At 39.5% G+C, this 5,384-nt stretch overlaps 1 protein-coding gene across 1 annotated transcript in view; it reads right to left on the reverse strand.

Annotated features, from left to right (window-relative positions):
* Window positions 1-91, reverse strand: part of nfs1 (NFS1 cysteine desulfurase) — a 26,822-nt gene extending 26,731 nt beyond the window's left edge. Inside the window, exon 1 of the mRNA XM_062055975.1 lies at window positions 1-91. This exon is cut by the window's left edge and continues 235 nt beyond it. The gene's annotated coding sequence lies outside the window, so the exon portion shown is untranslated.
* Window positions 92-5,384: the final 5,293 nt, after the last annotated feature.

A 5,384-nucleotide genomic window follows, 5' to 3' on the forward strand; every position in this document is an offset into this window, starting at 1 on the left:
ATTTGATAAGAGTTACGTATAAACGTGTCTGACACTTCACAGCCGGGTTCGGTTATGACATCCTTTCTCGACACATGGCAATTGAAGGAATTTCCGGTGTAAAATTTCAAAACAAAAGCCTCCAATGTAGACTGCGTTTTAGAAGAGTACTGTGTTTGAGTCAAAAGTATTTTTGGTCATTATCAGTTTTAGAAGTGTTATGATCCGTTAATTGGACTTTATTTATGGGTTTGCGTATAGAAAGCATTGTTTTGTACGATTTTATTATTATTATTTTTTTAATTTTACAAACCTTTATTTATAAATTGCAACATTTACAAACAATTGAGAAATAATAATGTAACCGAGGGTTTATATGTGTCGCCTATGCTGTATAAAACTAAGAAAATAACAAACACGGAGGCTCCAGTTTTACACGAGGACAACTTTATTTCGTTTGTTTTTAGAACAGCGCTCCGCCGCAACGTGACACCACTTCCACTCTTAGCACCTTCAAAATAAGAGCTCAAGGCATATATTGTATAACAGCTTATGTACATACATACAGGTATATATAACAAAAACCCAGACACCATCTTTGTAGTCATTTTTCTCCTGCGGGGACTTCCGTCTTCCTTTACAATGAGTGAAGCTGCACGAAACCTTGTGTCTGCAATTGTAAATAATTTAGTTTTTAAGTTTTGTGTTTCTTGTACAATCTATATAAAGTAATATACATTAGCCTATTGTTAAAATAATGAAAAAAAACATAATTAAATATATTTGTTGTATTGTATTGTTACATGAATCGCTGTTGTATTATTATAGGATCATCAATCAATCAATCAATGTTTATTTATATAGCCCTAAATCACAAGTGTCTCAAAGGGCTGTACAAGCCACAACGACATCCTCGGTACAGAGCCCACATACGGGCAAGGAAAACTCACCCCAGTGGGACGTCAATGTGAATGACTATGAGAAACCTTGGAGAGGACCGCATATGTGGGTAACCCCCCCCCTCTAGGGGAGACCGAAAGCAATGGATGTCGAGTGGGTCTGACATAATATTGTGAAAGTCCAACACATCAGCGAGAGTCCAGTCCATAGTGGGGCCAGCAGGAACCATCCCGAGTGGAGACGAGTCAGCAGCGTAGAGATGTCCCCATCTGATGAACAGGCTAGCGGTCCACCCCGGGTTTGGAGCAGAGTAGAAAAGAAAAGAAAAGAAACGGCAGATCAACTGGTCTAAAAAGAGTATACAAATTAGTTTTAAGATGAGACTTAAATGCTTCTACTGAGGTAGCATCTCTAACTTTTACCGGGAGGGCATTCCATAGTATTGGAGCCCGAATAGAAAACGCTCTATAGCCCGCAGACTTTTTTTGGGCTCTGGGAATCACTAATAAGCCGGAGTTCTTTGAACACAGATTTCTTGCCGGGACATATGGTACAATACAATCGGCAAGATAGGCAGGAGCTTGACCGTGTAGTATTTTATACGTAAGTAGTAAAACCTTAAAGTCGCATCTTAGGTGCACAGGAAGCCAGTGCCGGTGAGCCAGTATAGGCGTAATATGATCAAACTTTCTTGTTTTTGTCAAAAGTCTAGCAGCCGCATTTTGTACCATCTGTAATCTTTTAATGCTAGACATAGGGAGGCCCGAAAAAAAAACGTTACAGTAATCGAGACGAGATGTAACGAACGCATAGATAATGATCTCAGCATCGCTTGTGGACAAAATGGGACGAATTTTAGCGATATTACGGAGATGAAAGAAGGCCGTTTTAGTAACACTCTTAATGTGCGACTCAAACGAGAGAGTTGGGTCGAAGATAATACCCAGATTCTTTACAGAGTCACCTTGTTTAATTGTTTGGTTGTCAAATGTTAAGGTGGTATTTTTAAATAGATGTCGGTGTTGAGCAGGACCGATAATCAGCATTTCCGTTTTCTTAGCATTGAGTTGCAAAAAGTTAGCGGACATCCATTGTTTAATTTCATTAAGACACGCCTCCAGCTGACTACAATCCGGCGTGTTGGTCAGCTTTAGGGGCATGTAGAGTTGGGTGTCATCAGCATAACAGTGAAAGCTAACACCGTATTTGCTTATGATGTCACCTAGCGGCAGCATGTAAATACTAAAGAGTGCAGGGCCAAGAACCGAACCCTGGGGAACTCCGCACGTTACCTTAACATAGTCCGAGGTCACATTGTTATGGGAGACACGCTGCATCCTGTCAGTAAGATAAGAGTTAAACCAAGACAAGGCTAAGTCTGTCATCCCAATACGCGTTTTGATACGCTCTAATAAAATATTATGATCAACAGTATCGAAAGCGGCGCTAAGATCAAGAAGCAGCAACATAGATGAAGCATCAGAATCCATCGTTAGCAATAGATCATTAGTCATTTTTGCGAGGGCTGTCTCCGTAGAGTGATTTGCCCTGAAACCGGATTGAAAAGGTTCACAGAGATTGTTAGACGCTAAGTGTTCATTTAGCTGCTGTGCTACAATTTTTTCGAGGATTTTCGAGATAAACGGAAGGTGGGACACCGGCCGGTAGTTTACCAGGAGATCAGGATCGAGGTTAGGTCTTTTGAGTAGAGGATGAATAACCGCTTTTTTGAATGCTAGGGGAACAGTGCCAGAGGAAAGTGATACGTTTATAATATTTAACACTGATGGACCTAGTAATACAAAAAGCTCCTTGATAAGTTTCCCAGGAATTGGGTCAAGTAAACATGTTGTTTGTTTTGTCCCATTTACACATTTTGACAATTCCTCCAATGTTATTTCATCAAAGAGAGAGAAACTATTTTGGAGGGCGGTATCCGTCGTATATACAGTCGTATCTGTGTTAATAGAACCCAGTTGTAGCTGAGATGCATTGTCTTTAATCTCTTTTCTAATGACTTCAATTTTCTTATTAAAGAAATTCATAAAGTCATCTGCTGAGTGGGTGGAGCTACTGGGAGAAGTCCCTTGTTGGGTTAGCGATGCTACTGTACTAAACATAAATTTAGGATCATTTTTGTTGAGGTGGATGAGATTTGAGTAATATTTAGCTTTAGCTGAGGTAAGCATGCGTTTATAAGTTATTAAACTATCACACCACGCTTGATGGAAAACCTCAAGTTTAGTCACACGCCATTTGCGTTCCAGCTTTCTACATGATAATTTCTGGGCTTTAGTTTCTTCTGTAAACCATGGGGTACGCCTTTTAGGGGCCCTTTTTAGCTTTAGCGGTGCTACAATATCAATGGTGTCGCGCAGGGCGTCATTAAAGTTGTTAGTGAGGTTATCAATAGAGCCCACATAATTTGGGAATGGTGCCATTACCGAAGGCAGTAGGTCAGTAAGAGTCGTCGTTGTGGCAGCATTAATGTTGCGGCTGCTATAGTAGTTATTATTATTATTATTAGTTTGTTGACAATGAGTCAGAACTTCGAATTTTATAAGGTAATGATCGGACATTACTTTAGTGTACGGGAGTATCGTAACTTTAGAGGTGATGACACCCCTGACAAGCACTAGATCTATCGTATTACCGTTGCGATGCGTGGGTTCATTTATTGTTTGTGTAAGACCACAGCTATCAATTATAGTCTGGAGCGCCACGCATGGAGGGTCCGATGGGGTATTCATATGGATATTAAAGTCCCCCATTATGATTATATTGTCGGCGTGCGTCACTAGATCAGCAACAAACTCTGAGAATTCACTGATGAAGTCCGAATAGGGCCCAGGGGGGCGGTAGATAACAGCCAGGTGGAGAGGCAGCGGTGTGACAAACCTCAAAGTGAGCACCTCAAACGAGTTATATTTATTATTTAGGTTAGGTGTAAGATTATAGTTTTCATTGTATATTAGTGCGACACCCCCTCCCCTTTTAAGAGGTCGGGCAACATGTGTATTGGTATAGCCAGGAGGAGATGCTTCATTTAGCGCAAAAAAATCGTCTGGTTTGAGCCAGGTCTCGGCGAGACCAACGACGTCAAGTTTGTTGTCTCTAATGACTTCATTAACTAATAGCGTTTTGGAAGATAATGATCTTATGTTTAAAAAGCCCATATTATAGGTAGTGGGCTGTTTTGAGTATTGTTTGTTGAAATTATCCGAAGTAGCAATATTAATAATGTTGCGTTTATTATGCGTATTGCACTTTAAATAGTTTCGACCATATCTAGGAATTGATATGACGGGGATATTCAGATTGTTTGCTTGATGTTGCGATAAACTGAACGCATCACAGTTAGCTACCTCAGTACAATGTATGTCTGCCTCTGACACGGTCACAAAAGAAAAAACATTATGTGAGTTGAGTTTTATTCTAAGAGAATTGCTATGTGTGCAGGGATTATCCAGCCTGACGCCGGCTAGTTCTAGTTTAAATGGCTTCTTACCCGGAGACTCCACGTTTCTTTGGTTAGCTTTTCTCTTTGTTGTTAGCCCAGCTCGGCATCCCCGCTTCTGCTTCTGCTCGCACCGCCTATGTCGTCTCCATTGGCGGTCACCGCTAGCACTTGACTCCGCTGCTACAAATGGCTTGTTAAACATTTCATAGGATTTTCAGAGGGAGGAAAATCCAAGACATTTAATATAAAATGTAAAATGAATAAATACATAAAAAGAAAAAGAAAAAAAATGGTTAAAAGCCATCGTCCTGGGGAGCATTTCATTTCGTCCCATGCTTTTTTTTTTACCGTCCCCGGGACTACGGGACTACATTAATCTCAAACCCTGGAAGTTACATTTTATTGTTTGCATTATTTGTTTCAGCATTGCACTTTGAAGATGGTCCCTCAGCTCTTTGACAGCTTTGGCTCTTTTTCAGATCAGCAGACGGACTCTTAAGTCTTTCTTATTTACAGTATACATAAATGTTTCTCATTTCTATTCAGACTTCCATATATATTTAATTTCCTTAACGGCTTGCCATAATATATATATATATAAATATATTATATATAAGCCAAATTATCCCGATCCAGATATTACTTTAATTCAAGTAATTAAGTAATATTTCCAGGGCTTGAATTTACAACCATTTTAGTCACATATGTGCCCAAAATGTAATTTGTGCAACTTCAAAATATTTGAGAACAAACAATTATTGTATTGTAAGCGAAAGTCGTGGCATTAGCCTCTATGTTGTGAATTAATAACATAGAGGCTAATGCCACGACTTTCATTGTGTTTCAGTGTATCTTGAAGGATCATGCAAGTAATTGTTTCTTGTTGATGCTGTAAACAAAATGTCACTGTGCAAACCCATGTTTGTTGTTGTACTGAACACAGATTAAAAATAAACCGACTGAAATAATAATAATAACAATGAATAATTTCTAAGTCTTTGTTAGCCGTTTGGGAAGTTTTGTGCTCGTGCGCTACGTTCCTCGC

This window comes from Entelurus aequoreus, linkage group LG01, assembly GCF_033978785.1.
Source record: "Entelurus aequoreus isolate RoL-2023_Sb linkage group LG01, RoL_Eaeq_v1.1, whole genome shotgun sequence".
In the NCBI taxonomy this organism is placed as follows: domain Eukaryota; kingdom Metazoa; phylum Chordata; class Actinopteri; order Syngnathiformes; family Syngnathidae; genus Entelurus; species Entelurus aequoreus.